The sequence below is a fragment of the Oxyura jamaicensis genome, chromosome 3, assembly GCF_011077185.1.
Source record: "Oxyura jamaicensis isolate SHBP4307 breed ruddy duck chromosome 3, BPBGC_Ojam_1.0, whole genome shotgun sequence".
Taxonomy (NCBI): Eukaryota; Metazoa; Chordata; class Aves; order Anseriformes; family Anatidae; genus Oxyura; species Oxyura jamaicensis.
In genome coordinates, this window is record NC_048895.1 from 103123743 (window position 1) to 103145002 (window position 21260).

Below are 21260 nucleotides of genomic sequence, written 5' to 3' on the forward strand. Positions count from 1 at the left end.
GCCCAGTTACCACAGACTGTGTTTACTGGGGGGGGGGGGGGGGGTGTTATGCAGGGGGTGCTAAAAACAAGCCACAGAGGAGATGGAAACATGGGGCCATGGCCATTTTCCTTCCTTCCCAGCGGGAGAGGGTCTCCTCCAGGGAGGTGTCATCGCCGCCTCCACCTCCTCGCTGTGGCCCATCCCATGTACCAGAGCACTATCACAGCACATATTAGCCAACGTCATGCTGTTGTCATACATCAGAAATTCTTCTCTCTTTGGGTCCTGTATTTGCAGATTCTCAGTGTGTTTCACAGTACGTTTTGTGCCCATTGCCTTGCAGAGATGACTCATGTGGTGGAACGTCATGTTTCTCAGTGAGTGATGGCAGTAACTGAATAATCTTAATGCCTCTGAATGCCAACTTTCTCAAACCGATTTTTGTATTGTGTGTAGCTTTCAAGTAGATCATAATCTGAGTATTTTTCTTAATTCATGCTTGAAGTTCTTAAATCCAGGCTCAGTGAAAAAGATGGAGTTGTGACGTATTTTAAAAATTCAGCTTCAGTTACTGCTTTTGTTCTTCCTTTTTTTCTGATTTCTTCCTGGAAGTTACAACATTTCAGATATGTTTGAGTGATGATTTATTTAGTAATAGTTCTTCCTTATATTTAAAATGTCATGTGTAGCTTTCAGGATGCTACATAAAACCCAATATGTTCTAAAATTTCTTTTCATGGGTAAGATGTCTTTCTTGCTTTCTCATTTTTTTCCTTCAGTGGGGGCTATTCAATGCATTTTTTCTTTCCAGGGTTTATATGGTGCTGAAGAAATTCACAAAGGAAGATGTCCACACTTCATAAGATTTTATCATTTAATTCTGTACCAGTGAATACTACTCAAAAATAGGTGTCAAGTAGCAAGGGAGATGAATGCAAGTTAGAGTGTGGCATAAGGAGAATATCTTTCTCACAGTTGTACTTAACAGTTTTGAAACCTTCAGCCCATCATTTCACATCTCTGAACTAATGAGAAACTTCTAAATTGAATTTGTACAAAGCTAATCCACCAAGTCAGTGACTTTAATATATCTTGAGAGGCCTGTTGGGAGAGCAGCTGGAGAGGCAGACGGCAGTCTGAGGGGTATTGCACCATTTACCTTCAACTTCCAACTGCCAGAGCCTGGGCAAGGCACGGGATTTTGCCTGTGTGTAACATACAGCACATGGAAAGAAACAGCCTTCTCTAGGGAGTGATGTGAAGTAGGAGCTGAGCTTTTGCCCTGCGATGTCCTGTATTTGCAACAGAGAGAAAGATGTCCTGACCCTATAACTACCCTACAGGTACTTTTCTGCCTTTTGCCCCCTCCCTTTGTCCTTTTTCTTGAGGAGCACTGCCTTGTTCAGGCTCTGCAGGTGGAAGGGACTCTGTATGTTCAGGCTTATGCTTATTTACTTTATTTCTATATATTTTCTGAGTACACTCTGAAGTTGTACCCGTTACTCCCATCCTGAACCCAAGTGAGACTTGTGTTTTACTAAAATGCACCGTTTTAAATGGGACACTACAAAATGGAGAATTTACATTAATGTGCTCTCATGTTTCATTACTCAGCATGAAGTTTTTGTACCTGGTTCCTTATTTTAAGGCATTTGCTTTTAGCTTCCCACCAATGATACTTAAGTTTTTCTCTGCTTGTTACACTTCTCTCATCTTTCCTTCCTCTCTTTCATGTTCCTTAATTTCTTCTAAAATTGTTCATCCATTTTTTCCCTTTCTTGCTTTTTGTTGGGTAAGAGCGATCACAGATCAGCATCAAACAGCTGTATGAGTTCCAGTAACTGCTTTTATCTCTGGAGATTTTAAACATTGTCAGAATATCCTGATAATATACTGATTGAAATTCCCTTCTGAAGTCTCAATTTTATACATACTGTTGTTTCCCTTGTACCTCTTTGCAGACAGATCCTTAGTGATGTTTTTGTTTAACCTCTGGAGAAGACACAAAATGGAAAACAAGCAAGTAACAAGCATTTCCAAATCCCAGTGCTATAAATCTGTTTTGTTTCCCTTCTGTTTGCAAAAATGGCAAATTATTTATTTTATTATCTGATATCACACCAATAACAAGAGGAGTTTGTTCCATGAAGCCCAATTATGAAAAATTGCCTGAGATAAAATGACTCACAATGGACCTGTTTTTCAAGGCCCTGTTGCAAAGAAATATTTACCTGCTTGAAACAAGGAGAATTTACATTTGTGCTGGCAGCCAAAAGCATCCAATCAGAAGAAAAAAAGAAAGATAAAATGCCAGTCAGTCCCAGTTGTTTGGACCATTTTTGTTGATGCATGAAGCCTAGTTTGACCCCAAAAGTGGAAATTTAATTGCTTTGGCCAGTGGAGGAGGTCAGGCCATTGGGATGGGTTAGAGGACCCCCTGAAGTCCTTTCCAAACTGCTTTCCTGAAAAGCTGAGAACAGGCTTGTCCATGTTACTCAAATGTTTTCTGTCCAGATGTGAGAATGAAAGGGCTCGAGTGGACTTGTTTCTTATGGGTTTTGCATTTTCATCGGTTAGTAGTTAATTAGCTTAAAAAACGACTGTAAACGACTTGGGGAGCCAAGTGTGTGTGTGAGCTGTTCGTAGAAGGGAAATGTCAGTAATGTATGTCAGCAAGAAGCTTCGTGCCTGACTTATTTTATTCACTCATATTCATCTGCAAATGGCCAGATTCCCTCTTGCGCAGCAATACAAAATGGAAGTACACGGAAGAAGCAGAGGTCAAACTTAGAGGTAACAGAATATTATGATTTGTTTTATGATTTGTTATCACCAGAAATGGCTAACATCCTGATGTGTATTAGAAATACACATCCCCAAACCCTTCAGACTTTGGGAATGGCTGATGAAACGTGTGGGTTCATTAGCAGACTTCCATATCAGACTGGAGATATTCTGAGCAGACGTACGTAGGCATATATACAGAGATAAGTATATGGAGGGAATGACTAAGTCAGTCTGCAGCCACTTCAAAATGCTCTGTGCCATCCAGACCCAAGTCCTATACCTCCTGCAAACTGCAGGGTTGAATTTTGGCTGCTGGGTTTGGATGCTCATGGCCGGGGTGGCTGGGCATCCTGTGCAGAGGGGGAAGGTGGTTTGCAAGGGCACATTTTTTTTTTTTCTCTCTCATCTTTTCTCTCCTTTTTGTCAGTTAGTGTGTTCTTAGGAGAAATAAGTGCTTTACTGCTGGCTGAAGTGGTTAATGTTGGTGATTAATAGCAGAGGAATGTGACTCTGGCTTACCAGGATGGGCTTCCATGGTGACCAATGGAGAGGTGAGCTCTGGCAGGAGGACCTTGGTGGGAATCATACGTACATGTGTGTATATTTATACAGAGCATATTTGTATGCAGCTCTGTGTGTGCACATGTTGCTGGAAGGTTATACTGAAAATGCCTATGATGGTCGTCTTTGAAGTCAGAAAATTGCCCTTTCTGTCTCCTTTGTATCGTCAAGACCAGCAGTAGATAAATCCCATCCTCCTGAAAAATTCATGTTCACTCCAGGAATTTCTTCGGCCTCAGGGCAGCACATTTAGAAGTGTACTTTTAAAAGTAGAGTGAGAAAGATTTTCCAAGCCATGTCTGAACCTCGCTGAGGCTCCTGGCCTGAGGTCATCCTCTTCCCCTGGCTTACCACTACAGCCCAGGCTTTCCTGCTCTGCTCAGGCAGTGTTTGCCTAGGCTTTGCTGGAGACAAAGCCTTGATGCTCAATGCAACCCAGTTGGGCTGGTTTGCCATGAGCTGTGGTGTGCCACGCACCGTGTGGTATCTCTTTGAGATCCAGCTGATCTGAGGGAAGGTGCCGGGGGCACCTCCATGGTCTTTGCTAGGCCTGGTGTCAGCAACTCTCACTGTGGTGGGGCTTCTTTGTGGGGGATAAGAACCATTAGAAGAACAATTCCTGCTCTGAAAATTGCAAATAGTGAGAATGACAGAAGCTCTGGCTAACAACAGCAAGAGCATGCATCTAATGTAGGAACTTTATAGCCTGAAGCAATTATAAATCTGTGGAGAGAGAAACCAAAATAAAGGTGCTTTAGCAGTGATGTAGTGCCTCCAGGGTGCCTCTGGGTCTGGAGGGGGCCTGCAGCCCTGGAGAATGTCCTACTTGGAAGAACGGCTGCAGGGAGCTTCATTTTGGGGATTTCCACCCAGATGAATCAGCAGAGGTGACTGAGGTGCTGGGGATTGCATTGCCATGGGCAGGCTGACGTCCTCTGCCACACCGAGCCTGCATGAGCTCGTGACATGGCTGCTAAAGGCCACAACTGAAGATTATGTTCTGTTATTTATTTATTTATTTATGAGGAGAACCTCTCTAAGAAAAGTGACTGAATTCTGTTCTAAAGGTTTCCTCCAACACAGGGTGCTGGAGTAACTGTCTGGAAACTTCAGCTACCAGGGGATTTTTTGGGGCACTCTTACATGTTACCTTACATCAGTCTGGTTTCAGAGGCAGTGAGACAGTTTCAGCTGGTCTTTTATTCCATGTATCTTTCCATCCGTCAGTCTCTTCTCCCCAGTAAACATCAAGAAAGTTCAGTTTTGATGGAGACATCTTAAAGGCATTGTACTCATGTGGGCATCGTGACACTCTCTGGATAGACGCGAATTCTTATCGGTGCACAGTGACAGGTTGCAGTGTGAGCTCAAATATATCTGTAGCTTGGAACCAGCTAGGCACTTGCTGTCCCTTCTTCTGCTGATAGGCAAGAGCGTGGCCAGAATACATGGATGCTGCTGGAAGTGTGGTGGTGGCTGGGGAGTGCCAGGAGGTAGGGCACTACTCTGTGGAAAGCCAGGACTTGTTAAGTCTGCTGCTCGCTGAAGAGCTGGATGAAATTTACTCTCAAATAATAAATAATTAGTTAAAAAAAAATAGAAGACTGGAGAAAAAATAGATTTATATATTATAACAAGAAAATTCTACGCTTGTGGCTAAGCTGTTTGCAGGTAATATGCAAGGCTGTTTTTCTCTTGGAGGCCCCAAACTATTATGAGCTCCATTAATTATCAGCCTGCTCTTTTCCCTTCAGGGAAAGGCTTTCCAGGAGAGAGGTGGACACTCCATTTGTGCTTTGCTTGGGTGGTCAGAAAAGGTCAGAAGCAATGTGGTGGGATCAGGCAGCTTTTATTGAGGAACAGTGCCATTTCCACCTTGATGGTTTGCTGCTCTGGGCTGAAGGCAGGGAGGTGTTGTGCTGGCTTGGTAGTGGGGCAGGGGCAGCTGTGGAACCTGCCTTTTTCCTGGTGGGGTCTGCAGGAAAGGGACACCTGGCTGGTTCTCCACTTGGGATGGCTTTTGGATGCCTCCAGGTTGGCTGAGCAGCACCAGGCGGGTGCCATCCTGGTGGGGCAGAGCTGTGGTCTTCCAGTGCCAGCCCCATCCTACCTGCCATCTCTGAAGGGTGGTGGACCTGGGAGAGCTGCTGTGTGCTCTGGGCCATGACTCACACCATCAGTAACCCAGGCAGGGGGAAAAAATAGTCACTTCTTTGTGCAGAAGTGCAGGGAGGGTCCTGAATGAACCTTTGAAATGTTCTTGTGATATTCCCAAGTAGAGCTGCCTTAGAAAAAGTGGTAAAATGCTGGGTGGGACTGATCACGTTTTTATTACAAGGGTTTCAAATGCGGTGTCTGGGACACATCAATCCTCCCCTGGAAATATACACATAGAGGCAAAAGTGTTGCTTAATGGTTTATGAAACTCCTATTCAGAAATGCTCCAGATGGCACAGGGATCCTCCAGTTGCGTGGTTCTGAACACTATTGGGGGGGTGACTATTGAGATAAAACTGTTTGTGTGAAAGTGAACCCTTTAACATTCACCCAGAATACTTGCTCTTTCCTGCTCCTACTTTCTTGGTACACAAGGCACCTTCCAGAAGTGGTTGCAGATGAGAGGTCTAGCTTTTCATGGCATCGTGTCCCCTCCACAAGGCTGTGCTGTCCTGATAATCACAGCACTCGGATAAACCCATGTTTATTTTTATCCAGGTGTTTGGGTGCTGTCATGAAACTCATGTGAGGTAGAGCCAGCCAGCAGCTAACCCTGCAGCTTCACTTTTGGCTGCATTTAAACCACCTCTGCACTGCTGTTCGAAGGGGTGAGCCTGTCCTCTCTTGGCCATTGGTGTCAGCGGTGTCTGTGCAGCTGCCATGTGGGACAGGCTGCTGGACTGGCTCAAAACTACCTTAAAAACGAGTCTCCTTGCAAGCTGACCTGACCGGCTGCGTGGGCAGTGCCTGGCAGTGCTGGTACAAAGCAGGCAGCGAGCATACCCAGCTGGGGAGAGGCACGACAGCCCTTTACAGCTATGCTGCTGTCCTGTTGTGGCTTTTTCTGCCTCTGACACCATGTTCGATGTATTTATCAGCAGCCTTTGTTGTCCTGGTCCTGCCCTGCCCCAGCTGCAGCATTAGCCAGAATCAGATTTGCTTGTGTTAGGGTGGGCTGGGAGGAGGGTCATGCTGAGACAGCTGCACTGCACGGGCACACCACCACTGCTGTCTTCTCTTTGCATCTGTACTCACTGCTTTTCTTGTCTCTTTTTTTTTATCCATGCGTCAGCTGCATTGAACACTTGTTATTCTTGTTATTCCTGGCTATGGTATCTGGATTTGCCAGGCCAGAAGGCTGTTGTTCCTCGTTTGGATAAATGTAAGAATTAAAGCCAGATATAAAGAAAACCATTAGAGCCTTCTTGGGCTGGGGTCCCTCAAGTAAAAGAAATGTGGGGTTAAAAAATTACAAAAAGCTTCTTGCCACTGGCTGGGTTTGAAGAGAAGTTTTTCCAAGGCAGGGTTCCTTTGAAGAGCAGCGGGCTGATGTGCTGGGAGCCCCGCACAAAGTGCCACTGTGGCGCTCCCCGATGTTCCCATAAGCAGTCCCACACGTCTGCAGTGATGAGTGCGGTCTGATTCCTGTCTGGCTCATTTCCTCCTCTGTGTAAACTTTACTTTCCATGAATCCTCACGAGTTCCCAAAGTTTGTTTTCTGTGAGAATCCATGTGACCAGAACTGGATTATTTGCCTGTTTGAGAGAAGCAAACACAGCTGGAACAAATTCATTTTTTTTAATCAGAATGAATATTTGTGAAAATATTTTTGGTCGTGTTCCCTCTGGTACGCCTTTTCTGACTGATACTTTCACAGAACTACAGAAAAATTCTATTTCATTCTTCTGATAAGGCCACTACATGTCTGAGCTTCTAATTGTGATAAAAAATCTTCTTTGACAGGCCTGCCAATTTAAAAGTCAACCTCAGTTTATTGAAATGAAAGAAAGGAATTGAACTTCAGCTCTCCCAGAGAATAATTCTTCTCATATCCCGAGCACGCATTAGCTCTGGATCTCTGTGGAATACAATAGGAGAGAGGTTATTGAATTGAAGTTTCAAGCACAGAAGCAGATCTCTGGCCAATTACGTTTTTGCTGGGGTTGAAATTGGACTAGTCAAAAAAAAAGGATATCAAACTGCAAACCAAAGCAATGCAGAATCAAACGTCTGCTGAGATGAAATGCTTCTCTGTCTGGAAAGGTGAGGGAACTGGTGCCGCATTTTTGTCTTTAATATCTGTCTGTTCTTCATGCCTTGCTTCCTGACTTTGTCTCCTTTTTGTGCCATAATCTCTATTGTGCTCCTCCTTAGAATTCAGTGATAGCGCTGAGTGTTTGATGTCACTGGGAGAACTTCAGAGTGCTTCTGCCTTGTAATTACTAGGCTTGTTGAGGGGGAACTGGACAGCGTATATAGGTGCTCAATACACCTGCTGCTTCTGGATCTCGTGAGGTCAGCCCTGGGCAGCAGCCAGCACAGCACAGAGGAGGACAGGCAGCATGTCAAACATCCCGTTCACTGCAGTGAGACCAAGCTTCGTTCCTGGGTTGGTGATGACGTTGTCACACTCCCATTCCTGTTGGGATTTATGCTCTCTTCTTTATAGGAGACGTCGAGCTGTGATTTTCTTCAAATATTTAACTCGGTTACAAGTTTTACTACATTTGCTTCCCTTCGCATTGTACCTTCCCCCAGGCATCCTGTGCACCTCTACACCAGACACACATGTGCCATCTGGGAAGCAGCCCGTAGGTGGTCGTGGAACCCACACGTATAGCTATCAGCTTCAAGATGCCAATGCCTGCATTAATCATCAGATTGACTCCCTTGTGTTGCATTTGGGAAGAAAGTCTGAATTGCTTAATTTGTCTAATTATTTACAGTCCTATTTATATCAAGTTTTCTTACACAAATTGTTTCTTCTGATGCAAAGTAAATGACTCAGTTTTTACAGACTTTTGAGTATGGTGCCATCTGCGTTTCTGTTATCTCAGGAAATTTTCATGTTGCTATTCCATTCACACACCACCACAAATGTGAATTATGTGATGCAAAAAGCCACCTTTGGGTCAAAAGTACCAAGATACAGGCAACCTCAATATGCTGAGATAAAATGTTCTAGGAAAAAAAAAAAAAAAAACAACTCTCAATGGCTTGCAGAAATGTCTGTAGCTGCCAAGAGAGTGTTTCTGCTCTTTGTGTCAGACAATGAAGAATTCAGAGCAAGTTGTGTGGAAGTAGTGTTTGTTCATTCAAATGAGAAATGAGATTGTGTCGCTCTAGTTTATACATTGATTGAAAAAAGTAATTTCAAGGTTCTCAGAATGTTAACTGATTTTGGACGTGCCAAGTGCTGAGGACCCACTGTTCACACTATGGACACTTCAAGGAGGTTTACTTTCTTCTAGCTCTGGTCTCTTCTCTTGGACTGAAGCCATCAGCAGTGGAAGCCCACCTTCTGGTTAGCTTCACCCATAGGGAGACCAGTTTGCATGGTTCAGTATCATTCAGTGATGAAAATCAAAGCGTGGTAAAGTAGAGCCCATCAGGAGACTTTGCTTCAAAAGCAGGCACTGTTCCTCTGATGCATCCAGGTATTGCTAGTGATGACAACTGGAAGAAAATTTTCTGTCAAAATCATTTATTCATGGAACACAGGAATTCAGATGAAATTAAACGATTTAGTGAAAGTGTCTCCTTTCCACAGAGACTCTTTTCTGTCAAAAAAATAAAAAAAATAAAAATCAGCTTATACTGAAAGGACTCAACCCCTACCTTTCCTGGCAGCCCCAGCCCAGGACATCTCGTACTTCTGTGGGGATGGGGTAGGAAGGAGGCTGGATGGGACATCGGGGTCAGGCATGGGCATGGCTGTAGCAAAGCTGCAAAGTGGCTCAAGCAAAAACCGTGAGCAAGAGCCCAGATCTAGTGCAGTCCTAGAGAAGAGGGGTGACCCTGGCCCAGCTTCTACAGCTCTTTCACCAAGGCCACCAGCTGCCCTGTGGCTCATCTGGCCCTGAGCCTAGGCTGCCAAATGCCCAGGAGCAGGGAGAAAAGTGTTCAGCATCCTGACACAGGTGGCATAATTTCAGAAATGTACTGCAAAAACCAAATACTTTGCTTACACTGAGAAGTGAGGCAGAGATTTTCACAATTACGACAGGGTAGTGGAGATCCCACTTGGCAGCTTTCTACATTATTGCCTTAATCTGGACAGATTTTAACTGCGGTGGAACAGATGTCACATTCTGCCCTGCCCAGGAAAAGCCTGAAGGAATCCATCAAGGAATATGACGTGGAGGAGACAGTTTTGATATGCTTTCCCTCAGCAAGGTCCCACTTTGAGAGTCCACGTCTTAGAAATACTGGAGACTTCAGCCCCTAAAGCTGGAGGTTCATTGTGGGTGATGGGCACCAGGTGAAGTGGGATGGTGACAGATTCACCTTTTTCTGCAGTTTTGAGCTAAAACAGTAAAAAGAATGAGCTGATAGGCTCCAAAGGAAGTGGCAAGGGTGTAGTTGGGACCTACCGTTTTCTGTGGATTGAGTTCCTGTTACTATTTTAGAAGGGAAATTACTTGCCCGGGGCATGCAGAAAGCCTTAAAAGTCAGGGAGCAATGGGAATAAGTTCTTACACATTGGGTTAATTGAGATGTTTCCCGTGATAGCTAGAAAATAAAACTGATCTTCTGTACAAGTCTAGTCAGCTGGGAAGGCAGTTGATTGAGATTACTTACCAAAACAGCAAGGTTTTGTTTGAAAAAATCACGAAGATAAAAAGGTTGGGTTGTCTGTTGTGATTTCTCACCACTTGTATTCAGCTTCGGTGGTATTCTTCAGTAAGAGGTATTTTTTACATAAGAAAGGAACTTCTGTTTTAACGGGGCAGAAAAAGGGAAGCAACTAAAATGTTTTTAGGACCTGGTATACTTTAAAAACACCAGTTACTGTTAGATTTGTTAGAAGCTGGGAGCATAGCAATGATGGACAAGGAAACAGGATATGGTGTTCTCCTAAATTAGCTCAGCTCCCCTGCATTAGAGCACAAGTCTTTACCGTCAGCTATTAGCAGGAATTTATAACCAGGATAAATGGGGCATGCTTATTTCTTTCTGTGTCTTAATTAGTTACGATGCCCCCTTCCTAAAGACATTATGGGATCCAAAACAGCCTCCGAGCTAGGAAACGCTATCTCATATCCTGAATCCCTGGGGCAGGATGCTGAGCAGATTCATTCAGTACAATGTTAAATGTGGCACATCCGTGTTTACTCTGTTGGCTCTTCACAGTGCTGGTGGGCATCTGCATGGAAGTTTTTCTAATGCAGAGGGGGTGTTAATGAAGAACATTCGGTCTGGAGTCTTAGGAAAAGTGATTAATTTAGACTTTGGTAGGGCATGCAAAAGCATCTTCCCTATGCAAGACATGAGCAAGGGGCCGGCAAGGTTACACAGGGGAAAAAAAAGGTATATGGGGAAAAAATAATGAAAAAGGCAGGTATTTCTATTTTCTATATGGCTTTGCTAAAAGGAGCAGTATGCTTGGGTTGTGAGTAGACATCCCCCAGAAAGGGCCACTCCTGGCTCTGTCCAGAAAGGCAGAGCCGTGCACTGGCCCGTGCAGTCAATATGTTTAGCAGCTCAGGAGGATTAAAACAAACTCATTGGATTTGTCACTTGCAGAGCTTTACCCAGAAGCCACATTTAATTTCCCAGCTCTCAGTGCTTGTAACCTAATTTCTACATCTGTGCGGGGTGTGGGGGGAGCATCGGGCTTGGGAAAATCCTCTGTCAATTGAAACATCACTCAAAGTCTTGGGGCTGAAACAGCAGAGCGAGGCAGTGCATCAGAGCAGCCGGGTGCTAACACGAGGATCAGTGCTCCATTTTCTTAGGCATGACCTGCTGCACTTCTGTCTGCTTTCACAAGTGAAGGCTGAGCTTCTGTCTCATCCGTTGACCCCTGCCCAGATGTTCCCACCTCCAGCGCATTTTCTGTGCTCGAAGTTTGGGTTCCCTGCCTTGACTGGGTCTATTGTCACCCCCCTCGCAGCCCTGCCACATCTCCCAGCTCCTTCTGCATTCCCGTGCCCCCAGATGCCTCTTCCACTGGGGATTAAGCCTTTTGAATTAATGGAAGCACTTCTCCACAGTTATCTCTTAGCCAAGTTAGACAGATTTAATTACTTTAATCATTCCTCAACTCCTTCCAGTCCCTTGAGTCATTGTTGTTTGACTTTTGTTTTTAATTGCTTCCAATTTGTCCATGTTTCAGTGTTGTTTTGTGCCGAAGGCGCGTTCAGATACCTGACAGCTGGTGAAGCTTTTTGTGGTCTTCAAAATGGACACCTTGGCTAGGCTGTGGGTGAATGGGTCAAAGCTAAAGAGGAGTTTGGGCTGGATCTAAAATGGTTGCCCAGATGAGAACCCCAGAACAGGATTTTTCTTGAGATCTGCTGGGTGTCCATGCTCCCAGTGACATCAGGATCAAATCTGAGGCTGCTGTTGCTCTGTGTGCAGATACTGGGAAGTGCTCTGAGTGAATGCTGTGAGTCATCTTGTCCCATGTTGCATCATATCTTCAGGGTTGTTTTTGAAGCCTTCAGCCCCAGAGCCATGTTATTTGTTCTGGGTTCCTCTCTTAGTTGCTGTTTCTAGCCCTTGGGGTTGCAGAAAACATCTTTAAAGTGGAGTCTGGTGAGTGCTCCAAGATGAGCAGCACCAAGATGATTCCTTTGTTCACAAACTCCTTGGTTTGAAACCAATCTTCCAGGCTTCCCAGGGCAAGAAGATGATCGGATCTCGCTCTGGATTTTCAATACCTTTCCTTGTCATTACTCCCCAAACAGTGTATTAAAATGCAATTCCAGCCTACACAGCAAGGATGGGATCACTTAATGTGTAGCAAAAGGCATGTCTATGAGAACAGGGAGGACACGGAGTGAGCATTTCTTTTTTTATATATTTCTTTCCTTGCATCTTTTAATTTATTAAATATTAATATTTTATTGCATCTGGAAATTGACATTAGGTAGAAGAAATAGAATCAATTTTTAATAAATATGAGCAATAAATAAAACATTTAATAAATTATGCATAGCAAAAGATTACTGAAAGGTTAAATAATGATCTTGTATACATACTCAGGCTATTATTTATTAATAGCTTTTTTTTTCAGCGCAGCATTCATGACACTTGGGGAAAATAGTTTTACCTGAAAAGTAAGCCAGGAGTGAGGGAAGCTGCAAGTTTTCATCTTTGCACCTCAATGACTTTGACAATGACAGATCGAATGTCTCACGTTGAAGAGGAAAGAATATATTTTCTCCCCTTTGTCTCAGCCCTGGAAATTCCATGTGTCCCAAGCCTCAGTTTTTCCTCCTGTTTGCTGCCAGTACCAGGTTTCTATAAGCTAACCCTGGTGATCCTGCTACTCCCTCGCAAAACATGTCACATATTAAAATTCAAGAAAGCCTGATGAAAAAGGCAGTGGCAGTCAATTTAGTACCTATGGCTGTTTGGTTTTCAGCTCTCTATATATGCTGCTTTTTCTGATACCACCTTTTCACGCTTAGGGGTGCAGGTAGTAGCATCAAACCATTTACATCAAATATGTCTCCTCATGGGTGAAACTGTCACAAGGCAATAAATATACTAGTGCTGACCAATGTATTGGCAGCTAAACTGGTTTCTCCCTGCCAAGTTTTGGCTTTCAGCAAATGCAGTTCAGTTAAAAACCAAAACCAAAAATGTTTTCTGCAGTACAGAAAAAGAGTTTTGTCTTCTAAAATCAAAACAACCAGTTTTAAATCAGATTTGTAAATTTATTAATGAATGTCTGATACACAATACGTACAAAAATAATTGTTTCTTTCTTAATTTTAACATATGTAGTTTTTTCAACAGTGATCAAAGGAGTGGGAGTTAAAAAAATCCTATTGATTTTTTTTTCCCCCAGGGTAAATTGTGTATCAAGAAATTGTGTATCTTTGTAACATTTTTTTCAGATTCAAACTGCTCAACTGTGTGTCTCCTTCCACGTCTCGCTGTAGTGCTCGGCACTGGCAGAACAGTCTGGAGCAGCAGATTGGGACCTGCTTTGGGCCTCCCAGAAAGTGGCCGTGTCTGCTGGCAGTCTGGCACCTCCTTTCCTTCCGCTCAGAATTAGCCCTGGTGATAAATATAACTACTAATTATATTTTAACCTACATTTTTTTTCTTTCCCTATATATTCCTTATTAGAGTGTTTAATTGGCAGTGGAAGACTTAAAGATTTTTTTTTATATACTCCAAGCACAAGCGCCTAGTCATCTGTAATAGTACCTTGATATCTCAGCAGAAAAGAAGGTAAATAACACAAGGGCAGCCAGTGGACAAACCTGACCAGCCCATTTGTGAAGGACAGCAAGCCAGGTGTAGCTCTCTCTCTCTTTTTTTTTTTTTTTTTTTTTTGTGTGTGTGTGTGTGCGTGTGTGTGTGTGTGTGTGTGTGTTTGTGTGATGCTGGGGCAAAAGGAAGCTCCTGGTCACAGAGCGCATCCTCCCAAGGAGGGCTCCGTTTTAGCTTATTGCAAACAGAAGATGAAGGGCTGGTCCCACTCTGCGTGGTCTCACGCACACTTCAAGTGTGATGTAAAGGAGGGTAGAGGATTAAAGGCACAAAATCAGATTATGCCTGGGTGCAGCACTATGCAAAGGGGGACCAAGGGAACCAGACCCTGCACCAGAAGCTCATCCTGTAAGCGATGCTGGCTGCAGAGAAAGCTCCCTGCAGTCTTTTTTGTTCCCATCCTGTTATTATGATCCCAAAGGAAACCGAACTAATAACAAAGCATTATTTTTTTTTTTTAGAGAGAGAAGGAGATCATTTTCTAGCCTGTTCAGGTTCCACACTGCCGCTGCCAGTGTCACTGAGCACACAGCTCACATCAAAATGAATCAGGCAGCTGGGAGCCACAGCCCAGCAGGTCACACCAGACGGCTTCAGTAAAGCTGCTTTTGGGGGGAAAGGTGGAGGACACGTAGGTGTACCATTGTCGTGGTTTTTTTTTTCCCTCGGTACTGCTCATGCTCAGCATGGATCCATCCCCGGCAGGTGCCTGTCAGTGCACATGATGGACAGAGCAGCAGCGAGTTGCTCGAGTCTGCCTGTCGTTTACTTCGTGCTGTAGGACTTGGTGTCTGCTCTGTGAATGAGCACACCAAAACTCAAGTCCTGAGGACCATCTTCCTGATCTTGGGGCAGCCTTTTCTGTACCAAAGTGTGAATTTTGTCAACGAGTCTTATTTTTGCTATGGGTGAGTCCCAGGTCCTGTGAGCAGCTGGAAGGGGTGGAGAGCCTTCTGGTGTCCCTCTGAGCTGTTTTGTGTTTCTATACCTCAGGAGGTGTAGAAAGGGATCTCAACGGTTTGAGACCTGACAATTAAGAACAAAAGGCTTCAAATCCTGACCTGATTCTGTATGGTCTGGAGAACCTAGAATGGGGGTTTCTTGCGAAGACTGCCTACAACACCTCTCCTTCCCCATTGTACAGATGTCAAGTTAGTACTTTCAAGAGGGCAGCGATATGTGGGCTCTGAAACACACCTGAGGCCGTACAAAAGGCTGGGCAGAGCACCACTCTATGACTCTGTCATGAAAGCAGGCCTCCTCCGTTGGCAGCAGGTGGTGGTGGTACTCACGCCAGCATGGCCTCCCCTCTTCACAGGGTGCTGCTCCCTCCCACCTTTTGGGATGGCTCTGGTGGGACGGCCTTTCAGGCTCATTCCTGGGAAAACAAACCTGTTGCAGACCTTTATGTGTGATGCAGGCACAACTCAATTTCCTCACCTGCTCACTAGGCTGCCTGGTGATTAGGGAGGGCCTTGCAGGGGGTGAGGCTGGGAGAACTGAGAGGACCTGGAGGTTTGCAAGCCCCATTCAGTTTTAAGGGAGCTTGAAAGGGATTTACCTCAACACCTGGAGGTTTCCACTGGGAACACTCATGTTATTAGGTTGCAAACATATGTTGCAGATGACATTTAGAGGAGAGATGGAAGGGAGGTTTTTAAAACCTCTCTTGCACTTTCCGTTTTGTTTTCCATCTATACGTGAAAGAATTATATATAGATGCAACGTGAGATGCAGGTGAAATGATAAAACTGGCAACTCCACAATGACTATTTAGATTACCAACTGCATTTTTAAACTCTTGGCAGATATCATCTTGCATTACTGTCTATAATATAATCGTTAATTCCCCAAGGTGGATCTTTCCATAGGAAGTACTGACAGAGCAATAGCTGAAGTGATGACATTTGCTAAGCCTTTACCCTCTTAGACTGAAAAACAGAAGTTAAAAGGGTGATGTGGGAGAGCATAAACAAGCGTGTTTATTTGTGCCTGTGTAGGTTCAAAGAGAAAGAGGAGACAGGAGCTGTGTGTGTGAGAACTGCTTCAGAATGTGGGGTGAAATCTTGCCTCTCTTAAGGCAATGGGCTCGCTGACTTTGACCTGAGTTGGAGAAGGGCTTTGCTGCTGGTGCTACACAGGTCACCGGTGAGAGGGGGAACTGTGTTTACCTTTACTTGTCAGCCTGCTCCAATAGGAAAGCAAAATTTCCGTAGGAAAAGTACCCGGGGACCAACGGTAGTAACTTCTCCTGCAGTTCAAAATATTTATTTTGAGATTACTAGCTATGACAACTTTGCAAAGCAGTGCAATTCTTGAAGACCATACTACTCTGGAGATAAACAAGAAGTGCAGGTAAGTGTAGGCTAGGTTGAAGTCTTGGTGAGCAATACTGGGTGTAGAAAGCTCAAGAAGGATACAAACTGACAGATTTTGCATGAGAGGGTTAAATCATTCATGCATTGAGTCACAGTAAATGAGGTTACAATGCCAAGAATGCATTAACCTTTGCATAAGAAATATAATCAAAGGGTATTATAAAAATTTCCTGGATTCCTTCAAGGGTAAAACAGCTCAGCAGCTTTTTAAAAATTCAGCTTTGTGAGGAGATGCTAAAGTTTGCCCTGCTGGTAGCTACTGAATTGCCGTGAGAATGATCTGGAAAATTTTCAGAGGTGACTGCTAGTTATGACACACGGATATTGAATGCTTCTCAAGGCCAAAGTGTTTGGAGAGGCTTCCAGGACTGGGTGGTCCTTAGCTCCTGGAACAATATCCAGTGACCTGGCTTGCAGAAGCAGCTACTTGCACTCAGATGGCCTCAGTGGTGAACCTCAGGGATTTTGAATTAAGAGCTGTCACATTAGAGCACAGTACCCAATTATTGTTGCCCTTAGATATTTTTAAATGCACCATTTTCAGTGACTCAGAGAGCTGGTATAGGGAGAAATGCAATATGGTCCAGAGACCAGGGATAAAAATTGCATCCATACACCTGTCTGAGTGTATGGAAGTACTGCGTGCACAGCATAGGTGTGACCACACCATACATACATCAGCAAGCCCTTCAGTGTCCCTACATGCCTGAAAACTATGGACAGAAATCCTTCCATGCCTATGGCTGGGGATCCAGCCAGCTTTAGTGACTAATTGTGGAAAGTTAACATCAGGGCAGCAGTTCCATGGCCACAACACAGCCATGCTGTGCCTGGAGAACCAGCAGGGTGGTTTGCAGTCATTTAGTTAAAGCTACTGTCACTTGGCCAGGCATTGATAATGGGAAGGAGAGGAGAAAGAGCCTCTTAGGTTTCCTTCCCTCATATTTGTAAGTCTAGACCTGGTGACCTGCATAAAATTCACTTTGTGATGGTTCAAGCGTCCAATGGATATGAGCAGCAGAGGGGAGAAGTCAGGATTCTGTTTTCAAAGAAATATCACAAAGTTTTAAGAATTTCTCCTTCCCACCCTCTCTCCCTCCCTTCCTTCCTCTCTCTTGTCTTGTCTGTTTTCAATGTCATCACAGAATTTTCATTCAGGTCTGAAATGTCCATGGCCCACCACAATCAGGAGTGCAGCCTGGGTCAAGTCATGGTGTCCTCCTCACAGTTAACAGTTACATGGGAGGTGAAGAGCCAGAAGGAAGAGAAGAAGAAGGGAAATAAAGGTGTATGGTACGTTCAGATAGGCTGTGGGAGTGGAGGTAAGTGCCAGGACTGTTATTGCATGTGCATGTTTTTGTTTTTGTTTTTTTTTTCACCAGAAACTCAGATCTTGAGGGGCAAAAAAATGCCAATGGATGTAAGTGAGCAGAAAATACAATTATTTGTATTTCTTTCCATTGTGGTATGAAAACTTACAGAGTTCTGTAGCCAATACTATCCCCATCCTCTCTTCTGTACCTCCTCCTGAGTAGTGACAGCTGTGTTTGCACGGTGACACGAAGGGCTTGCCTACAGGAGGGCAAAACGTGTGCGAGTACACACCGCTGCTCCCGTCTGAGGCCACTAAGTCCATTAGATAACACTGTTTCTGCAATAAATCCTGATCAGCCAGCTGTGGCTAAGGAGCTTTACTCTCGGCTTGCAGTGACTGCTGCTGGTGGGCGGGAGCCTTTCCCTTCCCTGGGAGCTGCGTGGGAACGGCTGGCTTTTAGATGCCTGATCCAGCAGCGCAGATGTCCGCAGCTGGAGCCCAAACGAACGGTGCTGTTTGTGTGGCTGTTGTGATCCAGGCTCTGCCTAGATTGTGGTGGTGATTTCTCCCATCACCTTTTTTTTTTTTAAGGTGAAACATCCTTAAGTTAAATGTTTTTGTGCGGTGAGTGTCAGGTTCTCTTTTTGTTCTGTTTCTATTTGTAGCACTGATGTGGGCACCATTAAATTATAAAAGAAGCAAGGTTTCGAAATGGAAGGACTTTTAATGTGCTAAGAGAAGGGTACTTTGCTGGTAATAGTTTTGAAGAGCCTACCACTTGTCTGAGTTACACAGAGAAAAATAAATTGCTACCATAAAATGTGGAAGGTTAAAAGGTGCTTTTTGTCCAGAAATAAGATTCACCTAAGAGAATATTATGCCTCAGCTGTCTGTGCCAAGTCTTTGTCCTCATGTTCATTTCACTGAGGGATGAGACGTTAGCTGGTGAACCTGAGCCTGGAGACTTTGCCAGTCTCATCCATCAGCAGCAGCAGATGGGGGGAGACCAGCCCAGTAATGCTGCTTGCAGCCTTAGGATGCGCACCCTGGCACCTGGGCTGGGTTTCAGTCTGGGGCTGAGCAGGAGCATGCAGGGGATGTCTAAATGCCCACTGTGGTTGGTGCTCTATTTTAGGACATAGTGGCCCCACCATGGGCTCTACACAAGCTGTGGTGAGCCCTGAAATACTTAGTGCCTGTAGGAACCTATGCTGGTATCTGTGTTCTCTACAAATCCCCCCTTTGCGATACACAGGTGATGATGATGGCATGGACAGGAGCTGGCTCCTCAGCTCTCTGCTCAGATGCTGTGGGCAGGCTTTTCTCCTTTTTGTCTCCAGAGGTGGAAGTCCAAGTATTCTGAGTTTGCACAGCTGGTGGCAGAAACTCAGCATGCACAATATGTGGGTCTCTGCTCTCTTGTCTTGCAACAAACTAATTGGTGCAGTCAGGATATACAAATATCTTGACAGAGGCTTTAAATGAAGAGGGAGTTAGCAGCTGAATTAGCCCAAGGATAATTATAGATAGCATTCCAGCACATAGTTTGCTTTGGGAATCAAACATCACCTGTGGGAAGGAGAGAAAGCCAATTGGAAAGGCAGACAGACACGCAGCCAGGCAGCAATTTGGACAATGGATGAGACAGTTCAGGTGAAATCGGGTGATATCAGTCAAAATACTTACGAAATCCCCAGTGAAGTTGGCGTGATTCATAGCTGATGAAGACTGCAGAGAACGAGGTGCCAGCCCACCCTCTGTGCCGGTGCAGAGCTCAGCTGAGAGCAGTGCGTGTCGCACACCTTCCTCTCTGCTGCTTCTTGCCCCAGGAGTAGCTTCCAGAGCAGCTATATGAAGGAGTCTGTGGTCTTTTTCTGGCAGTGAGTATACAGGTGGGAAGGATAGAAAGGGAGGGAAGGTATGGAACCTGTTATTGTGAAAAGTTTCTCAAAAACCTTTGATGTCTGCAGCTTGCGTGTGAGTCCTCATGCTCTTTATTCTGCTGGAATTGATAAATGTTGACCCAAAATGGCTACACTTCCAACTCCAAAGTTATTCTCCCCAGTAGTAAAGTACACACTCCAATTATCTGCCTCTGAGGAAGCTGGAGGAAGAGCTGTGGGTACAAAACCTCTGCTGCACAGTCAGTAAGAGCGATCACAAGTGGCAAGTGGAATGAAAGGACATCAAAGTCCCTGATGCAAGGACTGAAGCTCAGTAGCTGTGCGGGGCTCTTCAAAATGCTTCCGAGCTTTTCAGAAATGCTTCAGAAGACTGACAGTTTCAACCAGCATGCTGTGTTTTTTTTGGATTCAGAGCTTGTGATCAACATTAGGGAAACACAAAAGAAGTCCTGTCTTTAATATTATTCATAGACAGACCGGCAAGGCTGAAGAACTAGGCATAAGAGTAAATTTGTGTGTTAGCTTTTGCATCAGTGTGAGGCTGAAACATCTTTCTTCTTTTGAGCCCTCATCAGCACAGCATCCAAGTGTCTCTGAAGCATTAGTGAATATATCCTCAAAGAAGCACTCTAATCTTCTGCTGCAGGTGGGGAACTGAGGGAAAGAGGCTCGGTGATTTAACAAAGGTCATGCAGGCAGCTGATGTAAATCCTGGAATTGAAGCTTGGATTAGCTAAGCACCATTAGCACATCTACATTATTGTGTTAGCTCGGCTGGGAACATGCTTCTGAGTGAATCTCATGCTTGTCCCACCTCTGGGGACTCCTCTGTGGTCAAGGGTTGGTGTTGGATCTCATGGACTGTACTCCTTTCATGTGGACCAAACCAGGAGTGTGTGCTCCTGCCGCTGGTGGGTGTTCAGTCCTCAGGACCAGAATAAAACACTCCAAACGTGAATGTGCTCCTCTTGTGTGTGCAGTTTGCTAATGGAGACAGCCTCCGTGGCCCCTAGTGCCAACTGCGTAAGTGCAAGCTCAGTCTTTGAGGATGAAAGGCAAGGCAGGCGTAATGAAATCACCGTGAAATACACCAGTTCTCCCTCGGCTAACAGCTGCTTATTGGAGGCACAGTTTGTCCCCTGCTTTTGATCTTGCTGAGAGATCACCAGCAAGCAAGTCTGCAGCCAGAGCGTGCCGGGGCTGCTCCTGCCAGAGCACGGGCTTTCTGATAGCAGCTACGCAGGACCCGCTGATCTGGTGAATTTACTTGAGCAGAGCTTAAACCACAAAGTACGTAAATGAAATTAGAGTATGTTTCCTGGATAAATGCCGTTTAATCAATATGGAAACCAAAGCTCTGGCAAGTTAATAGCTGATTTGCTTTGGGTAGCCTGGAGCTGAAGTCAGGAAGTCTGGGTTTTAGCCATGCTTCTGACTGAATATTTGGTTAAAAGAAACCAAACCCAGTTCCATACATGGAAAGTATGATATATTCTTGTGTTTTTAGCATGTTTTACCCAGATATGGTAAGCTAGATCCCTAGGTATGATATACTAGATCCCTGATAAAAGAAAAGTCTAATGTTTCACCTGTCTCCTTGATGTTGCCTACCTTGTGTATTTCTTAAGTCCCGTTGAATGAATGGTGAATAAAGAAACCTAATTACAAAAGTGGATTGCATAACAGCAGCACTGCTCTGTGATGGCGCAGTGCTGTCAGACAGCATCCCCAGCACGATGCAGCTCTTCTTTTTGTCCAGGAGCAGAGGGGAGAATAATTAGCTGCCATCAGGCTGGATTTGAACTCTTCTGGGAGCAGCTGCTTTGCTCGTCCAGCTCACCAAGATTTCTCCATTTGTAATGGGACTGTTTGATCAGGGAAATG

General features: G+C 44.6%; 1 long non-coding RNA gene across 1 annotated transcript; it reads left to right on the forward strand.

The window, feature by feature from the left end:
• The first annotated feature begins 280 nt into the window (after nt 1–280).
• LOC118165010 lies at nt 281–8476 on the forward strand. The gene is made up of 3 exons (XR_004749805.1): nt 281–359; nt 794–4823; nt 6046–8476. It is a non-coding gene; the product is annotated as an uncharacterized LOC118165010 (long non-coding RNA).
• Nucleotides 8477–21260: the final 12784 nt, after the last annotated feature.